At 39.0% G+C, this 21182-nt stretch overlaps 1 protein-coding gene across 1 annotated transcript in view; it reads right to left on the bottom strand.

Moving 5' to 3' along the window:
* LOC118913449 (T cell receptor alpha chain MC.7.G5-like) overlaps positions 1–21182 on the bottom strand; it is a 582985-nt gene that overhangs the window by 340719 nt on the left and 221084 nt on the right. The window lies entirely within an intron of this gene.

Below are 21182 nucleotides of genomic sequence, written 5' to 3' on the forward strand. Positions count from 1 at the left end.
AATATTCAAAATATCTTTAGAGCAAAGAAAATTACTAGAGTTAAACAGGGATATTACATAAATGATAGAAACTTCAACCCAGCAGAAAGTCATAATGATCTAAAATATGTAAGCACCAAACAGCCTCAAAATACAAGAATCAACAGTTAGAAAACAAAAATGTGCAGCGTGGTAATCTAATGTACAACATGGTGACTATAGTTAATGTTACTGTACTTCAAATAGTAAATATATTTGAAATTTTCTAAAAGAGTAGATTGTAAGCATTATCACAATAAAAAGAAAAAAGGTAACTATGTGAGGTCATGAATCTGTTAATTAACCTGATTGTGGCAATTTTTTCACAAAGTATATATATTTAAATCAGCATATTATACACCTTAAATATATAAAATTTTACTTTCTGATTTATCTCAAAAAAGCTGGAAAAATAGATTAAAAAGCCAACAGCTGATAAAGCTGAAAGGAGAATTGGACAAGTCCACAGTTATAGTGAGGGCCTTCAACACTGCCCTCTTAGCAACTAATATAACCAACAGAGAAACAGCTTATCTGAACAACATAATGAATCAACAGTATATGACTGACATATATAGAAAACTCCACCCCAAAAATAAAATACACAGTTTTAAAATACCCATAGAATGTTCACCAAAATAGACCATATCCTGGGCCATAAAACAAACCTCAACAAACTGAAAGTAATGAAAGTCAAATAGGGTATATTATCTGATGTAATGGAAGCAAACTAGAAACAATAACTGAAAGTTGACAGGAAAATCTATAAACGTGAGGGAATTAAGCAACAGCCTTCTAAATAACTGAAGGGTTGTAAAGGAAGCCTCAAAAGAAAATGTTAAAAATAAATAGAACTGAATGAAAATGGACATAAATTTCAAAGTATCTGAGATGCAGCTAAAGCAGTGTTGAGGGGAAATTTTATAACACTATTTCTTATATTGAAAATGAGTGATATTCCCAAATCAGTTATCTAAGTTCCTACCTCAATAAAGCAGAAAAAGAACAAAATAAATCAAAGACAAATGGATGAAATGAAATAATAAGGAAAGAAAACCAATGAAACTGAAAATAGAAATTCAGTACAAGAATTCTATAAAGCCAAAAGCCAGTTATTTTTAAGAATCAATAAAATTTATGAACTCTAGCAAGACTGACATAAAAAGACAGAAGACATCAATTAGCAACATGGAGAATAAAACTACAACACTACAGATCCTACAGCTACTGAAGGGAAAATACAGGAATACAACAAACAATTTGGGCTCATAAAGTTAACAGCTTAGACTAAGGCAACCTACTTCTTGAAAACCACAAACTACCAAATCAGAGCAAAGATGAAGTGCACCATCTGAGTAGTCCTGTGACCACTGGGACTTTGAATTTGTAACTGGAAATCTCTGCAGAAAGAAACTCCAGGCTTAGATGATGTCATTGGAGGATTGTACAAACCATTAAAGAAGAATTAGCACCTATTCCACACACTTCTTCCAGAAAGTAAAAGAGAGGGGAATACTTCCTAATGTGTTTTATAAGGCCAGAATTATCCTCACACCAGAAATAGAAGACAAAAAAAAAAGAAAACAATACCTTAAACTTTATCAGGAGGAGTAGTGGTGCTTGGCATCAAAATGTTTTGACCACCATCACCTCTCCCAATTTATGTTCAGTTGTTTCTGTGCATTTTAGTTCTTTATTGTCCTTAACCCCAAGAGAAATTATTATTATATCATTGTCATTTTCAAGATTATGCTTGCTCACGTTTACCCACACAGTTATCATTCTTTTTCTCTTCACTCCTTTTTCCATTTCATACCCTAATTCTGGGATTACTGTCTCCTTCCTGAAGTATACCATTTGGTGAAATTTGTAATCATATTTTACTGGGAGACAATTCCTCTTATTGATTCTTTTTTTTTGTTATCATTAATCTACAATTACATGAAGAACATTATGTTTACTAGGCTCTCCCCTACCCCAAGTCCCCCCGACAAACCCCATTACAGTCACTGTTCATCAGCATAGTAAGATGTTGTAGAATCACTACTTGTCTTCTCTGTGTTGCAAAGCCCTCCCCTTTCCCCCACCCCCCACATTATACATGCTAATCATAATACCCCCTTTCTTATTCCCCGCCCTTATCCCTCCCTTCCCTTCCATTCTCCCCAGTCTCTTTCCCTTTGGTAACTATTAGTCCATTCTTGGGTTCTGTGATTCCGCTGCTGTTTTGTTCCTTCAGTTTTTCCTTTGTTCTTATACTCCACAGATGAGTGAAATCATTTGGTATTTCTCTTTCCCTGCTTGGCTTATTTCACTGAGCATAATACCCTCTAGCTCCATCCATGTTGCTGCAAATGGTAAGATTTGTTTTCTTCTTATGGCTGAATAATATTCCATTGTGTATATGTACCACATCTTCTTTATGCATTCATCTACTGATGGACACTTAGATTGCTTCCATTTCTTGCCTATTGTAAATAGTGCTGCTATAAACATAGGGGTGAACCTGTCTTTTTCAAACTGGAGTGTTGCATCCTTAGGGTAAATTCCTAGAAGTGGAATTCCTGGGTCAAATGGTAAGTCTATTTTGAGTTTTTTGAGGAACCTCCATATTGTTTCCACAATGGTTGAACTAATTTACATTCCCACCAGCAGTGTAGGAGGGTTCCCCTTTCTCCACAACCTTGCCAACATTTGTTGTTGTTTGTCTTTTGGATGGTAGCCATCCTTACTGGTGTGAGGTGATATCTCATTGTGGTTTTAATTTGCATTTCTCTGATAACTAGCGATGTGGAGCATCTTTTCATGTGTCTGTTTGCCATCTGAATTTCTTTTTTGGAGAACTGTCTGTTCAGCTCCTGTGCCCTTTTTTAAATTGGATTGTTTGCTTTTTGTTTGTTGAGGTGTGTGAGCTCTTTATATATTTTGAATGTCAAGCCTTTATCGGATCTGTCATTTACGAATATATCTTCCTATACTGTAGGGTGCCTTTTTGTTCTATTGATGGTGTCCTTTGCTGTACAGAAGCTTTTCGGCTTGATATAGTCCCACTTGTTCATTTTTGCTTTTGTTTTCCTTGCCCGGGGAGATATATTCATGAAGAAGTCACTCATGTTTATGTCCAAAAGATTTTTGCCTATGTTTTTTAGTCAATTTAATTTTGCATTTGCCTCGCAATCAGCTGCTCCACCCTCCCTACCATGGTTTTACTACCTCTGGTGACAGCTATCCAACCCTAGGAACACTTCCATCTATAGCAGTCCCTCCAAAATAGACTGCAGAGGTGGTTTGTGGGAGGTAAACTCTCTCAGCTTTTGCTTATCTGGAAATTGTTTAATCCCTCCTTCAAATTTAAATGATAATCTTGCTGGGTAAAGTAATCTTGGTTCCAGGCCCTTCTGCTTCATGGCATTAAACACATCATGCCACTCCCTTCTGGCCTGTAAGGTTTCTGCTGAGAAGTCTGATGTTATCCTGATGGGCTTTCCTTTGTATGTGATCTTATTTCTGTCTCTGGCTGCTTTTAACAGTCTGTCCTTATCTTTGATCTTTCCCATTTTAATTACTATGTGTCTTCGTGTTGTCTTCCTTGGTCCCTTGTGTTGGGAGATCTTTGGATTTCCACAGCCTGAGAGACTATCTCCTTCCCCAGATTGAGGAAGTTTTCAGCAACTACCTCCTCAAAGACACTTTCTATCCCTTTCTCTCTCTCTTCTTCTTCTGGTATCCATATAATGCGAATATTGTTCCACTTGGATTGGTCACACAGTTCTCTCAATATTCTTTCATTTTTAGAGATCCTTTTTTCTCTCTGTCCCTCAGGTTCTTTGTATTCCTCTTCTCTAGTTTCTATTTCATTTATTGTCTCCTCCACCGTATCCAACCTGCTTTTAATACCCTCCATCGTGCTCTTCAATGATTGGATGTCTGACCTGAATTCATTCCTGATTTCTTGGATGTCTTTCCATACCTCCATTAGAATGTTGATGACTTTTATTTTGAACTCCCTTTCAGGAAGAGACACGCGGTCCATATCATTTAAATCTTTCTCGGGAGTTGTATTAATAATTTTACTCTGGACAAGATTCCTTTGGTGTTTCATGTTTGTATATGGCACCCTCTAGTGTCCAGAAGCCCTATTCTGGAGCTGCTCAGCCCCTGAAGTAATGTTGGGGGTCGCAGGGGAGTGGTACTGCTGCCTGGGTGGAAGAAAGAGCTGTTCCCCACCTCCCGGCTTCTGTGCCTGTCTCCACTGCCTGAGCCAGTGGGCCAATCACACAGGTATAAGTTTCTGTCCCAGAGCAGCCGGATATGGATCTCTGCTTTCCACAAGCAGCCGGAATCCCAGTCTCCCCAGGAACTCTGCCTGTAATAACTTTCCAACCCAGTAGTTATGCGAGTCTCATGAAAGCACCATGAAATGTAGGTTTGTGCTCCCAGAGCAGATCTCTGGAACTAGGTATTCAGCAGTCCCAGCCTTCCACTCCCTCCCTACTCTGTTTCTCTTCCTCCTGCTGGTGAGCTGGGTTGGGGGAAGGGCTCAGGTCCTGCGGAGCCACTGCTCTGGTACGTTACCCCATTCAGTGAGGTCTGCTCTTTTCTCCAGGTGTATGCAGTCTGACAGCGTCCTCTTTCCTGTTGCTCTCTCAGGATTAGTTGCGCCAATTAAATCTTCTAATTGTATCCAGTTTTAGGAGGAAGCGTCTGTCTCCCCTCTCACGCTGCCATCTTTAATCCCATCTGAGTAGCATTTCACTATTTAACAACTGATAGGGGTTTTCTAGTGCATACTTGGGAAATGTCAGCTCTGTATCTAGCAGTTACTTTGCCTATTCACTTGTACAGTCATTGGGTAGAGTAGTGCCGTACTATATTCACTGCTCCCGGATGTTATTAACTAAGGATGTTTAATATATTTTTCCATTCATGGCTTTTTAAAAATAGAATTATTTGCTTAAACAGCTTTTTAATTTATGTAATCATCTTAAACAATAAAGAATTATTTTAAAAAGATGAACTTCCATGGAATGGTTGTTAATCAAGTTCTTTACTACCTTAACATACTTTGTGGTTATACATTCCCACAGTAACAGTGGTAACATTCTCAAGGTTTGAGAGTGAGGGCTGTGAACTTAAACTCCCGGGTTATATGCTACTTCTGTGCTAGAGTCACTGATCTAGAACAGTAGGAAGAAATAGCACTAAAGTACTTATGACCTTTATCACTAATTCTTAAACTGTTAGCACCAACTCCCTTTGCCATTACGACTTTCAAAAGAAAAACAAAATCCTTGAATTTGTCTTCCCTCTCATGGAAGCCCTTAAACTGGGCAATAGTTAGACTGTTTGGCTTCTCTTAGTGTTCTTGCTCCTAATCATGTTCCTGATTCTTTTACAATCACATCTGTCATTTATCCTAGAAAAGGAGAGGGCAAAATGTGAGTGGTCCAGAATTGTGTGACTCATGTGAGAGGTGATATTTCACTGATTTTCCAGGTGAACCAGAGCCTGGGGTGCTGAGTCTGGGCTGGGGCATGGTGTTTTAGGTGCTGAGGCTAGAAGGGGTGTGTTCAGAGGGAGTGACAGAGGGTGGATGGAATTTGAGGAACAGGAGAGGCATAACTTGCTCTTGGACTGCAGCATGTGCTGCAACCTTGGGAAGAGCCCCAGCTGGCTCCAAACTGTTCAAGGGGATGAGGGGGCAAATGTAACTATCAGGCTGTGGGCCTAAGATAGTAGAGGAGTTCTTATGGGAGACCAGAGAAGCCACAGAAAACCCAAAAGTTCCTCTGCATGTAACCAGCTCTGGTTCTAGGTCACTCTGGGTGCCAAATCCCTCTTGCCGGTGCTGCTCAGTGAAGGATGCCTGGGGATCCTGTGGACGCTTGTTTTGAGTTACCAGGTGCCAATCTGGTTTTGGGTCCCCTTAGCCTCTCCCAGTTCCAGTTAGTTCTACATACCTCCGGTAACATTCTAAACATACCTGCAGCCTCCACTCCAGAACCCATTCATGTGACTTAACTGTTCCAGCCGTGGAGTCCCTTTTCCGAATGTGTGATCTCAAGTCCAGTCGCAGGCCCAAGTGGTGAGTTGCGATGGGAAAGCACTCCAGAGACCCAACAAAAGATCCAGAGATGCCATAGGGGACATGAAAGTTTGTTGGGACATGTGGATAATCCAGGAGCACCTGGCTGGATAAGGCTGTGCACCACTATGTGGGCAGGGAGGGAACTGCTTATATGGAGGAGGAGACAGAAACGGTGTGTGCCAGGGACAAGGGGACAGAGACTACGTGCTATGCCAGGGGGATCATTCTTGTGCAACCAGCACTCCAAAGAACAAAACTGTGGTCAGAGAGGGCTGCCTCCCAATAAGATGTTTGCATTGATAAGGCGGACCTGGATTTATCCAGCCCCAGGCTATCAACATACCACCCAAAGGTGGGGGCCATGTGGACACATGGTTATTCTGGGACAAAAGGTTACAAGTGGGCACTGCTTGTTCCCACACCAGTTCTCTACCACTCAAAGGGAGCAGTTGGAATTAAAGGCTTCACAAGGTGTCTTAACAGTAAAAGCTATTAGAGGAATTGTGGACATAAAAGAAATGTTTCCCCCCCCATCTTCTTATTATTTTTCACATTTAGACTAAGCAAAACAGAATCCTCTCCAATACAGCTATCCCCGTTTCTCAGAGGTTTTGAACTGGTGACTGGTGATGGCAGCTGCTTGCCCCACCTTGAGACTTGGTTCTTCTAAATGGACCACCTCCCCCCAGGTTGCCTTAAGAGAAGCAATGATAGCATTTCCAGAAGTTAATCTTTTTTAAAAAGTTTTTTCTGATGAGTACCAGCAACATGAAATAATCCTACTGATGATTGTTCTCTTTCCTCATCTTCTCAAGTCAGACAAATGGTGCATTAAGGAAATTTAAGAAATACAGGGTGAAATTAGGTTAATGTGAGGAAGAATGACTGATACACCAATTGGGAAACAATCAGATAGACATGATGTAGTTTTTTTGCAGTTCTCTTCTTAGAAATAAATAAGATGTGCACAGACACACAAAAATCAGCCTAGGCTGGGAGGGAGAGGTTGGGTTATCTGGGTTTTATTGTGTGCCTGAATCCTAAGCAAGGGAGAAAATAAAGAGAAATTAAGATTTGTGGGAGGATAAGAAATTCAATTTTGGATATGTTGACTTTGATATTATCATGGAACATGCAGATGGACAGTAATTACAGTAGCTTATGCTATGAAAAGGTTAGGGCAAATTCCAGAACACAGCTTTAGTTTGAGCGATGAGTGGCACTGAACAGGATGTCTGATCCATCTGTATGGCACACATGGCCATGAGAATTAATGAAATAAATGCAGTCTTTATCTCATTAAGAAAGGTACTTTGCAAAACTATACAGCATTGTGTACATTCATTCTTTTCATTAACTATTTTGAGAATTATGGCTTATAGACATCCTTTCTGTTTTCTATAGTCAGATAGAATAGCATTTTGTTTACTCCAGAGAAATCAATGATTTTCTATGTTCCTGTTACCCTCACCACTACCCCCAGCCCCGACCTCCACACAGGTGCTGAGCACTGATGTTTCTGAAAGTCTCTGTCTGTGACCCATCTCACTGTGCCCCATGAAAGCACAGAAATACATCGCAGCATCCTCCAGCTGGGAGTCTGAGATGCTGAGGCTGAAGGATTTGGCTGCTCTCTGGAAGTTCACAGAGAAGCGATTATCCATTGCATTCTGTTGACTGTAAGCATCTTGACAAATAATGAGAATCATCTCCCTGCTGGGAAGCTATTTGTGCCAGAGCAAATAATAATTACTGTCAGTGGTGTCATACATGCAGTTCAGGGTCACAGTCTATGCCTCCTGCACAGACACTTCTGGTTGAGGCTGAGTGACGGTCTGGACCATAATGGATCCTGTGGGAAAGAGGAGAGGCCTGCACTGGGGTGTCACCGGCAGATAAAGCAGCCAGCTTCATAAGCTGGTTCTCACACCTACCTGCCCTTCTTGTTTTTGGTACAAATCCTGGGCAGAACTTTCTCCCTTCTGCCTTCTGCCTCCCTGTAGCTGGCTCTGTGGCGATGCACTTCCTGTGCAATTAATCTCCCTGGTGTCGCGGCCATATTAGATAATTTTGGAAATGAAGACCTACACTGTCCTTACCAAGTCAAGTGGTCACCAGGCCTGCCCACAGCAAGCAAGCAGACATCATGCTGACATCTGTCACCTGCAGGGTGAGAAGGCTCTTGCTCTGATATGGGCTCTCCCCTGTGCTCGGTGACACTTCTGCTTTGGAGCAGGAAATGGTGTGACAGGTGGGTGGGTGGTTATGTCTCATTGAGGAAAGGTTTGCCAATACTTTTTGGTCTCTCTTTCAGAAAATACACCTTTGGTTATAATATTAAGTGAAAGTGAAGTATGTTTTTTGAGTTCTTTTTGAGAGGGCATATCTTATATTTATTGATCAAATGGTTGTTAACAACAATAAAATTCTTTATAGGGGACTCAATGCACAATCATTAATCCATCCCAAGCCTAATTCTCAACAGTCTCCAATCTTCTGAAGCATAACGAACAAGTTCTTACATGGTGAACAAATTCTTACATAGTGAATAAGTTCTTACATGGTGAACAGTGCAAGGGCAGTCATCACAGAAACTTTCGGTTTTGATCACACATTATAAACCATAAACAATCAGGTCAAATATGAATATTCGTTTGATTTTTATACTTGATTCATATGTGGATCCCACATTTCTCCCTTTATTATTATTATTATTATTTTTTTTTAAATAAAATGCTGAAGTGGTAAGTAGATGTAAGATAAAGGTAGAAAACTTGGTTTAGTGTTGTAAGAGAGCAAATGTAGATGATCAGGTGTGTGCCTGTAGACTAAGTAATAATCCAAGCTAAACAAGGGCAACAAAACATCCACGGATGCAGAAGATTTCTCTCAAAACGGGGGGGTGAGGTTCTAAGCCTCACCTCTGTTGATCCCCAATTTCTCACCTGATGGCCGCCCTGCGACTGTGCCTGTCTTAGGTTGTTCCTCCCTTGAGGAATCTTACCCGTCTCTGGCTAACCAGTCATCTTCCAGGGCCATACAGGGAGATGTAAAGTTGGTAAGTGAGAGAGAAGCCATATTGTTTGAAAAGGTTAACTTTTTACTTCTATGCAGATTTATGCCCTGTGGCTTCTATGCCCAGCATTTGTCTTGAGGTATCTTTAGCACTTGGAGGAATTATGATACTCGGTAAATTCGATATGAGGCACGAATTCTATTTAAGGGTTGTAATTAGGAAGGAAGAAGAAAAGCTATAGAAGTAGCAGACAGAAGAAAACATGGGGAGATTGATTATTTCTTTGACATATCTTCTTGTAGAGTAATTTAAGCATGTATAGGTTTTAAACTACTAATTAAATTGCACACACACATTAACATAATAGGAATACAGTTACATAACCAAAGCAGATCTATAATTACCAGCCATCTCCAGTGAGGCCAAGAAAACCAGTTAGGTATCCTAGGCATTTGTGAAAATTTGTCTATGATATGATGGATATTGGCCAACTGTACTTGAACAGTCTGAGAGAAATCAGACAAATTAAAACATCCCATTCCTGGGAATTGTTCACATCCCATATGTTCTTTTAACAGTAGATAGTCTATAGTCATAAGATTTTGGAGCGCTGCAACTTGCACTTCTCCTAATTCTTGGTTGAGTTCCGACACTATAGATCCAGTCAAATTTGTTGTTTTACTGTATGCACAGGTCAGCTTAGATATCTCCTTCTTCATTCCCATGGCAAGTCCAGGAACCGGTGGGATGAATGCAGCTACAACTGCAGCATCGCCTGGATCTTTGTTGAGGTTTTTTGATGATCATCCTCTGGTATGACTCTTCCAGAGAGTGCTGATGTTGGAAGTTCTTCTTCATATAGTATCTTAGTTCATTTTCTGGGTAGCCAAATTAGGCTTTGATCCTCTGTATAAATACAAACAGACCCTTTGCCCACACTTTGATCTGCCCTTTATACCATTGTGTAGAACTCATTGGAGGTCACCACACAGGAATTGCTTTTTTTTTTTTAAGAGAAAAGAATATTATCAGAAAAGTGTACCTCCATAGCCGATCATCTGACACCCTTCAAGTGATCAAAATTAAGGATATTTAAAGCATGCATTAATCGTTGATTTACAGTTAGTTTTATCCTATCATGGAGTAATCCCACTAGTTCGATCTGTTTTCTTTCTTTTTTTTTTTGTTATCTTTAATCTACACTTACATGAAGAATATTATGTTTACTAGGCTCTCCCCTATACCAGGTCCCCGCTTTAAACCCCTTTACAGTCACTGTCCATCAGCATAGCTAAATGCTGTAGAATCACTACTTGTCTTCTTTGTGTTGTACAGCCCTCCCCTTTCTCCCAACCCCCTATGCATGCTGATCTTAATACCCCCCTTCTTCCTCCCCACCCCTTATCACTCCCTACCCACCCACCCTCCCCAGTCCCTTTCCCTTTGGTACCTGTTAGTCCATTCTTGGGTTCTGTGATTCTGCTGCTGTTTTGTTCCTTCAGTTTTTCCTTTGTTCTTATACTCCACAGATGAGTGAAATCATTTGGTATTTCTCTTTCCCCGCTTGGCTTATTTCACTGAGCATAATACCCTCCAGCTCCATCCATGTTGCTGCAAATGGTAGGATTTGCCCTCTTCTTATGGCTGAGTAGTATTCCACTGTGTATATGTACCACATCTTCTTTATCCATTCATCTACTGATGGACATTTAGGTTGTTTCCAATTCTTGGCTATTGTAAATAGTGCTGCAATAAACATAGGGGTGCATTGGTCTTTCTCAAACTTGATTGCTGCATTCTTAGGGTAAATTCCTAGGAGTGGAATTCCTGGGTCAAATGGTAAGTCTGTTTTGAGCATTTTGATGAACCTCCATACTGCTTTCCACAATGGTTGAACTAGTTTACATACCCACCAGCAGTGTAGGAGGGTTCCTCTTTCTCCACAGCCTCGCCAACATTTGTTGTTTGTCTTTTGGATGGCAGCCATCCTTACTGGTGTGAGGTGATACTTCATTGTAGTTTTAATTTGCACTTCTCTGATAATTAGTGATGTGGAGCATCCTTTCATGTGTCTGTTGGCCATCTGTATTTCTTTTTTGGAGAACCGTCTGTTCAGTTCCTCTGCCCATTTTTTAATTGGATTATTTGATTTTTGTTTGTTGAGGCATGTGAGCTCTTTATATATTTTGGACGTCAAGCCTTTATCAGATCTGTCATTTACAAATATATTCTCCCATACTGTAGGGTTCTTTTTTGTCCTATTGATGGTGTCTTTTGCTGTACAGAAGGTTTTCAGCTTAATATAGTCCCACTTATAGTCCCACTTGTTCATTTTTGCTGTTGTTTTCCTTGCCCGGGGAGATATATTCAAGAAGAGGTCGCTCATGTTTATGTCTAAGAGGATTTTGCCTATGTTTTCTTCCAAGAGTTTAATGGTTTCATGGCTTACATTCAGGTAGTTGATCCATTTTGAATTTACTTTTGTATATGGGGTTAGACAATGGTCCAGTTTCATTCTCCTACATGTAGCTGTCCAGTTTTGCCAGCACCATCTGTTGAAGAGACTGTCATTTCACCATTGTATGTCCATGGCTCCTTTATCAAATATTAATTGACAATATATGTTTGGGCTTATATTAGGGCTCTCTAGTCTATTCCATTGGTCTATGGGTCTGTTCTTGTGCCCGTACCAAATTGTTTTGATTACTGTGGCTATGAAGAAGAGCTTAAAGTTGGGGAGCGTGGTCTCCCCCTGCTTTATTCTTCCTTCTTAGGAGTGCTTTGGCTATTTGAGGTCTTTTGTGGTTCCATATGAATTTTAGGACGATTTTCTCTAGTTTGTTGAAGAATGCTATTGGTATTTTGATAGGAATTGCATTGAATTTGTAGATTGATTTAGACAAGATGGCCATTTTGACAATATTAATTCTTCCTATCCAGGAGCATGGGATGTGTTTCCATTTATTGGTATCTTCTCTACTTTCTCTCATGACTGTCTTGTAGTTTTCAGAGTATAGGTTTTTCACTTCCTTGGTTAGGTTTATTCCTAGGTATTTTTTTCTTTTTGATGCAATTGTGAATGGAATTGTTTTCCTGATTTCTGTCTCTGCTAGTTCATTGTTAGTGTATAGGAATGCCACAGATTTCTGTGTATTAATTTGGTATCCTGCAACTTTGCAGAATTCAGATATTAGATCTAGTGGTTTTGGAGTGGATTCTTTAGGGTTTTTTATGAACAATATCATGTCATCTGCAAACAGGGACAGTTTAACTTCTTCCTTGCCAATCTGGATGCCTTTTATTTCTTTGTGTTGTCTGATTGCTGTGGCTAGGACCTCCAGTACTATGTTGAATAGAAGTGGGGAGAGTGGGCATCTTTGTCTTGTTCCCAATCTGAAAGGAAAAACTTTCAGCTTCTCACTGTTAAGTACAATGTTGGCTGTGGGTTTGTCATATATGGCCTCTATTATGTTGAGGTACTTGCCCTCTGTACCCGTTTTGTTGAGAGTTTTTATCAAGAATGAGTGTTGAATTTTGTCAAATGCTTTTCCAGCATGTATGGAGATGATTATGTGGTTTTTTCCTTCTTTTTGTTGATGTGGTGGATAATGTTGATGGATTTTCGAATGTTGTATCATCTTTGCATTCCTGGAATAAATTCTACTTGATCATGGTGGATGATCTTTTTGATGTTTTTTTGAATTCATTTTGCTAATATTTTGTTGAGTATTTTTGCATCTATGTTCATCAGGGATATTGGTCTGTAATTTTCTTTTTTTGTTCTGTCTTTGCCTCGTTTTGGTATTAAAGTGATGCTTGCCTAATAGAATGAGTTTGAAAGTATTCCCTCCTCTTCTAGTTTTTGGAAAACTTTAAGGATAATGGGTATTAGGTCTTCACTAAATGTTTGATAAAATTCAGTGGTGAAGCCATCTGGTCCAGGAGTTTTGTTCTTAGGTAGGTTTTTGATTACCAGTTCAATTCTGTTGCTCATAATTGGTCTGTCCAGATTTTCTGTTTCTTCCTTGGTCAGCCTTGGAAGGTTGTATTTTTCTAGGAAGTTGTCCATTTCTTCTAGGTTATCCAGTTTGTTACCATATAATTTTTCATAGTAGTCTCTAATAATTCTTTGTATATCTGTGGTATCCATAGTGATTTTTCCTTTCTCATTTCTGATTCTGTTTATGTGTGTAGACTCTCTTTTTTTCTTGATAAGTCTGGCTAGGGGTTTATCTATTTTGTTTATTTTCTCAAAGAACCAGCTCTTGCTTTCATTGATTCTTTCTATTGTTTTATTCTTCTCAATTTTATTTATTTCTACTCTAATCTTTACTATGCCCTGCCTTCTACTGACTTTGGGCCTCAGTTGTTGTTCTTTTTCTGGTTTCATTAATTATGAGTTTAGACTGCTTATATGGGATTGTTCTTCTTTCTTGAGGTAAGCCTGTATTGCAATATACTTTCCTCTTAGCACAGCCTTGGCTGCATCCCACAGATTTTGCTGTGTTGAATTATTGTTGTCCTTTGTCTCCATATATTGCTTGATCTCTGTTTTTATTTGGCCATTGATCCATTGGTTATTTAGGCGCATGTTGTGAAGCCTCCATGTGTTTGTGGGATTTTTCATTTTCTTTGCATAATTTATTTCTAGTTTGATAGCTTTGTGATCTGAGAAGCTGTTTGGTACAATTTCAATATTTTTGAATTTACTGAGGCTCTTTTTGTGGCCTAGTATATGATCTATTCTTGAAAATGTTCTATGTGCACTTGAGAAGAATGTGTATTCTGTTGCTTTTGGATGTAGAGTTCTGTAGATGTCTCTTAAGTCCATCTGTCCAATTGTGTTGTTCAGTGCCTCTGTCTCCTTACTTATCTTCTGTCTGGTTGATCTGTCCTTCAGAGTGAGTGGTGTGTTGAAGTCTCCTAGAATGAATGCATTGCCTTCTATTTCCCCATTTGATTCTGGTAGCATTTGTTTCACATATGTGGGTGCTTCTGTGTTGGGAGCATAGATATTTATAATGGTTGTATCTTCTTTTTGGATTGACCCATTTATCATTATGTAATGTCCTTCTTTGTCTCTTGTTACTTTCTGTGTTTTGAGGTCTATTTTGTCTGATAGAAGTATTTCCCCTCCTGCTTTTTTCTCTCTGTTAGTTGCATGAAATGCCTTTTTTCATCCTTTCACTTTTAGTCTGTGCATGCCTTTGGGTTTAAAGTGAGTCTCTTGCAGGCAGCATATAGATTGGGTCTTGATTTTTCATTCATTCAGTGACTCTATGTCTTTTGATTGGTGCATTCAGTCCATTTACATTTAGGATGATTATCAATAGGTATGTACTTATTGCCATTGCAGGCTTTAGATTCATGGTTACCAAAAGTTCAAGGTTAATATCCTTACTATCTAAGAGTCTAACTTAACTCACTTAAGATGCTGTTACAAACACAATCTAAAGGTTCTTTTCTTTTTCTCCTCCTTTTTCTTCCTCCTGAATTCTTTATATATTAGGTATCATATTCTGTTATTCTTTGTCTATCCCTTGATTGACTTTGTGGATAGTTAATTTAATTTTGCATTTGCTTCTTAATTAGCTGTTCTCCTTTTTCACTGTGGTTTTATTTCCTCTGGTGAAAGCTATTAAACCTTAGGAACACTTCTATCTATAGCAGTCCCTCCAAAACACACTGTAGAGACAGTTTGTGGGAGGTAAATTCTCTCAGCTTTTGCTTATCTGGAAATTGTTTAATCTCTCCTTCAAATTTAAATGATAATCTTACCGGATAAAGTATTCTTGGTTTGAGACCCTTCTGCTTCATTGCATTAAATGTATCATGGCAAACCCTTCTGGCCTGAAAGGTTTCTGTTGAGAAGTCTGATGATAGCCTGATGAGCTTTCCTTTGTATGTGATCTTATTTCTCTCTCTGGCTTCTTTTAATAGTCTGTCCTTATCCTTGATCTTTGCCATTTTAATTATTATATGTCTTGTTGTTGTCTTTCTTGGGTCCCTTGTGTTGCAAGATCTGTGTACCTCCATGGCCTCAGAGACTATCTCTTTCTCCAGATTGGGGAAGTTGTCAGCAATTTCTGCCTCAAAGACACTTTCTATCCCTTTTTCTCTCTCTTCTTCTTCTGGTACCCCTATAATGTTAATATTGTTCCATTTGGATTAGTCATACAATTCTCTCAATATTCTTTCATTCTAAGAGATCCTCTTTTCTCTCTGTGCCTCAGCTTCTTTGTATTCCTCTTCTCTAACTTCTATTTCATTTATCATCTCCTCCACCATATCTAATCTGCTTTTAAAACCTTCCATTGTATGTTTCATTACTTATACTGTGTTCCGTAATAATTCAATCTCTGACTGGAATTAATTTCTGAGTTCTTGAATATTTTTCTGTGCCTCCATGAGCATGTTTATGATTTTTATTTTGAATTCTCTTTTATTCCTAAATTTTTGATTTTCTTTTATTCCTAGAATTCATTAAGCCAATTTCGTTTGAATCTTTCTCTGGTGTATTTATAATTTTGCTCTGAACCAGGTTCCTTTGATGTTTCATATTTTTATGTGGCACCCTCTGGTTCCCAGAAGCTCTACTCTCTAGAGCTGCTCCACCCCTGGAGCAATGTCAGGGGTTGCGTGGTAGTGGTGTTGATGCCTGGGGGGAGGAAAGAGCTGTTTCCTGCTTTCCAGCTGCTATGCCTGTCTCCACTGATAAAACCAGTGGGCCAAGCACAGTTTTAAGCCTCTATGCCTTGCATTTGTAGCTGCTGTAGGCAGGGCTTCCCTCTGGCTGGCTTAATGCCAGGGCAGGGTTTCTGGTTTGGGAGCGAGGTGTGGGCTGTCTGGGAGGAAGGCGCTGCAGGCTGCATATCACAGAGGAGGGCCTTGGAGCTGCATAGTCAGCCAGGGAGCTGGAGCTCCTGGAGATTGTCAAAGTTCCCAACCTGCTGTGCAGAGTGCACCTGGACAATTTTGTCTAACTGTCCTTTCTCCTGAGCAGTAAGCTCTGTACACTCCTTGTCCCTTTGGCAGCCCTCTCACTGTTGGGAAGTTTCTCGGGTTGCCCACTTTTATTTTGCCCCAGAGCAGTTGGAGATGGATCTCTGTTTTCCACAAGTGGCTGGAATCTGAGTCTCTCCAGATATTCTGCCTGTCTTAGCTTTCTAACACCCCTGATCACAAGAGCATCATGTAATGGAGGTTTGTACTCCCAGAAAAGATCTCCAGAGCTAGGTGTTCAGCAGTCCTAGGCTCCACTCCCTCCCACTCTGTTTGTCTTCCTCCCGCCAGTGAGCTGCAGCAGGGGAAGGGCTTGGGTCCCGCTGGGCCACAGCTTTGTTAGTTACCCTGTTCCATGAGGTTTATTCTTTTCTCCAGGTGTATGCAGTCTGGCACAGCCCTCTTTCTTGTTGCTCTTTCAGGATTCATTGTATTAATTACATTTTTGAATTATATGTGATTTTAGGAGGAAGACTCTGTCTCACCTCTCATACTGCCATCTTTAATCCTTATGTCCATTATTAACTTAATATATATTCAGTGCGCACCTACTGTGTGCTTATTATAAAGTAACAATAATAATTCAAACCTTATGCAAATAAATAAATGAAAGAAATAGTGGGATTGCTAAAAGAAATATGACAGGTAAGATGCCATCTAGGTATATAATGTGAAAGGCGGACCAACATTATAACTTTGTATCTACTGTTCATTACTGCAGTGTTCAGATGGTATTGAGAATCCAGACCAAATCCAGAGAACAATAAATACTGTGCTACTTCTGGTTTTTTTTTCAATTGTTTCTATGCAACAGCTTTGTTGAGATATAATTCACATAGCACACAGTTCACCCACTTAAAGCATACAATTCAATGGTTTTTAACATATTCACAGAGTTGTACATCCATCACCACAATCAATTTAAGAACATTTCATAATCCCCAAAGGAACCTGTACCCAATAGCCACTTCCCCCAAAGAAATCCCTTCTGGGAAACCCCTAATCTTGTGTCTGTCTTGGTCCATTTAAGCTGCTATAGCAAAGTAGCATGTCTGGGTGGCTTACAAACAACAGAAATTGACTTCCCACAGTTCTGGAAGCTGGCAAGCCCAAGATCAATGCAACGGCAGATTTGGTAACTAGTGCGCGCCTGTTTTCTGATTCATAGATGGGGCCTTCCTGCTGTGTCCTCACATGGTGGAAGAGACAAAAGACCTTTCTTGAGCCTGTTTTATAAAGCACTAATCCCAGGGCTCACCCTTTTAATAAGATTCCTTTTGGGGCTGAGGATTCAATTTATGAATTGGAGGGAAACAAATGTTTAGAACATAGTGGTGTCTATAGATTTTCTCATCTTGGAAACTTCATATAATGGAATTACACAGGGTACAGCCTCTCAGCACTGGCTTTTTTCCTTTAGCATGTTTTCAAGGTTTCATCGATGTTGCCCCATGTATCTGTGCTGGTAACTTTTCATTTCTCAATAATATTCCATTTATGGATATATACATATATATAATTCATCAGTTGAAAAACATTTGGGTTCTTTCCTTTTTTGGCTATGAACATTGATAGACAGTGTTTTCTATTGTCTTGGGTATATACCAGGATCGGGATTGCTGAATTACTTGATGCCTCTATGTTTAATGGTTTGAGCAGCTTCCAGATCATTTTCCAAAGAGGCTGCACCATTTTACACACTCATTAAAATGTGAGAAGGTTCCATTTCTTTATATTGTCATCATACATGTTATGTTTAGTCTTTCTGATTAAGCCTTCTGTGGCTGTGAAGCAGTATTTTCCTGTGTTTTGGATAGTATTTCCTCAACAACTTACAGTGGTGAGCATCTTTTCATGTGCTTATTGGCCATTGGCATATCTTCTTTGGAGAAATATCTGTTCAAATATTTGACCCATTTTAAACTGAATTTATTGTTGAGTTGTGAGAGTTGTTGACATATGATTTGCAAAGGCTTTTTTCCATTTTGCTGGTTGTCTGTTCACTTTCTTGAGTATATTCTTTGAAGCACAGAAGTTTTACTTTTGGTGAAGCCCAATTTATTTGTTTTACCTCTGTCACTTGTACTTTTGTTGTCATATCTAAGAAGGCTTTGCCTAATTCAACACATATATTTGCTGCCATGTTTATCCTAAGAGTTTAATACTTTTAGATCTTCTAATTGTCTTTGACACAGCTGTTGGTAGTTTTTTGAGTATGTTATAAAGAAAGAGTGCAGCTTCATTCTTATTTTTTCACCTCCAGTTGTTCCTGCACCGTGTGTTCAAAACACTATAGTTTCCCCATTGAATTGTCTTGGCACCCTTATCAAAAATCCATTGACTGTAAATGTATGGGTTTATTTTAGACATTTAATTCTTTTCCATTGATCTATGTGTCTATCCTTACTGAATCTTGTTGTATGAATATCTTCACACTGAAAAGTTAGTGCTGAAAGTTCTTCTAAGAATTATTATCAGTTTGCAACCTTGCTTGTACCTGTGAGGGTTTCAATGAATCACTCTTTCCATTACTTGATATTACTGTTTTTTTAAAGTTTAGACCTTCTGGTGGATGTGTAGCAATATCTCAATCTTTTTATTGTTCCACTGGTACTCAAGTCAATATTATTGAGGCATAAATTACATGCAGCAAAATGAATCATTTTTAAATGTTTTGAAATTCAGTGAGTTTTGAAATATTTACAGTCTCATGGAACTATTGTGTAAATCAAGGTATAGAACAATTATTTCAACACAAAACATTCTTCTGTGCCCTTCATTAATCTTCCCCAGGTCCAGAACCCAGACAACCACTGTTCTGCTTTGTCAATATACATTAAATTTGTCTTTTCTAGAGTTTCAAACAAATGGAAACATAGTGTGAACTCATTTCTTCTGGCTTCTTTCCCTCAGTATAGTTTGAGAATGCACCCATGTTATCATGTATATGTGTCTCATTCTTTTTACTGACTAGCATTCAATTCACTTATAGACAGACATTTGGGTTTTGCCAGTTCTGGGCTGTCACAAAGAAAGTTGCTATGAATATGTGAATGAAAAATTTCTTTAGCCATTTTTATTTCTTTTGGATAAAATTCCATGAGTGCAATTGTTGGGTCATATAGCATGTGTATGTTTAACCTTAACAAAAATGCTTAAACATTTTCCAGCGTGATAACACAATTGTATGCTCCTAGCAGCAACATAATAAACCCCATGTCCTTGCCAAAGCTATGGCCTTGCAGTGTTTCTCAAATGCACTTGGCCTTCTTAGTTCAGGAATTCTAGGCGTCTCAACTGGCTTAGCTTGGGAACCGAATAAGGATGCTATGAATCCACACTATAGCAACTCAAGTTACATTCCACCACCCACCACCCACAGATCCAGAAGATAAAAGCAAGACCATAGTGGGCTGCCTCGCTTTCATTTGCAGGTACTGCATAATTCATTAGCTCTCTCCTGAGATCCCTGAAGGTTAACACACTCTGATTAATACTCTTTCTCCTTGTTTATTGTGGTAGTACCACATACCTTGTCTCCATCTATTAATCACCACTATCACCCCAAAATCCTGCTATGCCAACAGAAGTCAGGAAAGCAGCTTACATGGCAAGATCCTTCTTTTGTGTCCACTCCTGTCCCCGTCATCTTCAGCCTACAGAAACTGCTTCCAACACTGTTTTAAAGATTCCAGTGACCTACTCAACAGTAAGTTTATTGATGCCATGGTGAAGGGAGTATCCTCTGGGATTCCCAAGGAACTGTTGCAAGCATACAATCAGATGACAGTGACAAGTTCCATATCAAAACTCCCACTTCCCTGAATTTCCCAATTTCTTCCTCTATAAGATACCCTGGAAGCATCTGCATTCCAACCTCATTAGCCATAGGCCAATGGAGCTTTTACTATCCCTAGGTCCAGGAGTATTTGGGAAGTAGGGCATATTGCAGGTATTGTAAAGGAGATGATCATGTACAGAGAACCAACATGAAAGAAGCTGCAATCTTTGGACAAGTGACATGACCTACTCGAAGAGATTCTTCAGGAAGGACACAGGCATAAGTACTCTGACCTCTTTCAGATTTCTGCAGTGGGCTCCTCACTGGCAGAAATGCACTAAAATACAGAAGGAAAAGAAGCCATATTTGTATTGCCTATTCAGAGAAGTCTCCTGAGGCAGAAAGCAGAGAGAACAAAGATGGAGAGAGAATATGAGAGGTAACTGAAATTCTTTCAGCTGATGGTCTTTGTCTAGCTGTCTATTCTTTCACTCATACCGCAGTTTTAACTTCAGAGGCCTAAAAGTGGGAAGAGAAAGTCCTCCTCCTTGCTCTTCTTCTTTCTGACTGTCTTGAATATTCTTGACTATTTTCTCTGTATATATTCCAGAGTTGGCATATTATGTATACCCACGAAAATACTATTAAGAACGATGGTGATTTCATTGAATTTATTTACCATATTTAGGAGACTTGGCATTTCTGCGTTATGCATATTCTGATTCATGAATATGGTGTAGTGTCCCATTATTTATAGCTTAAATTTCTTTTATTTATGTTTTACAGCTTTCTGTGCTGAGGTCTTGTAAATATTTCCAAACATTTATTCCTAAGTATTTTGCATTCTTATGCTATTTTAAGATTATTTTTAAAATTTTCCTTTCTATTTTCTAGTTGTTTATATATAAAGTTTATATATAAAGTATATATTTCCTTTCTATTTTCTAGTTTATATATAAAGTATAATTTTAAATATGACATAGCTGAACTGCTTTAGTAATATACATGTAGATTACTTTGGATTGTCTAACAGTCATATCTGTGATTAATGTTATTTATATTCTCTGATTTCTATTTATAAAGCTTTTGTTTCTCTCTCTTTCTTTATAATAAAGGCCAGCACCTCCAGTACACTGTTTAATAGAAATAATGCTATTTGGCTTTGAAAGAAAGCATTCAGCATTTCACCATTAAATTTGGTATTTGCTTTAGTTTATAGAATATACCCTTTACCAGAATGGGGATGTTTTTATTTTATTCTTAATTTGCTAGGAATT

The sequence above is a fragment of the Manis pentadactyla genome, chromosome 11, assembly GCF_030020395.1.
Source record: "Manis pentadactyla isolate mManPen7 chromosome 11, mManPen7.hap1, whole genome shotgun sequence".
In the NCBI taxonomy this organism is placed as follows: Eukaryota; Metazoa; Chordata; class Mammalia; order Pholidota; family Manidae; genus Manis; species Manis pentadactyla.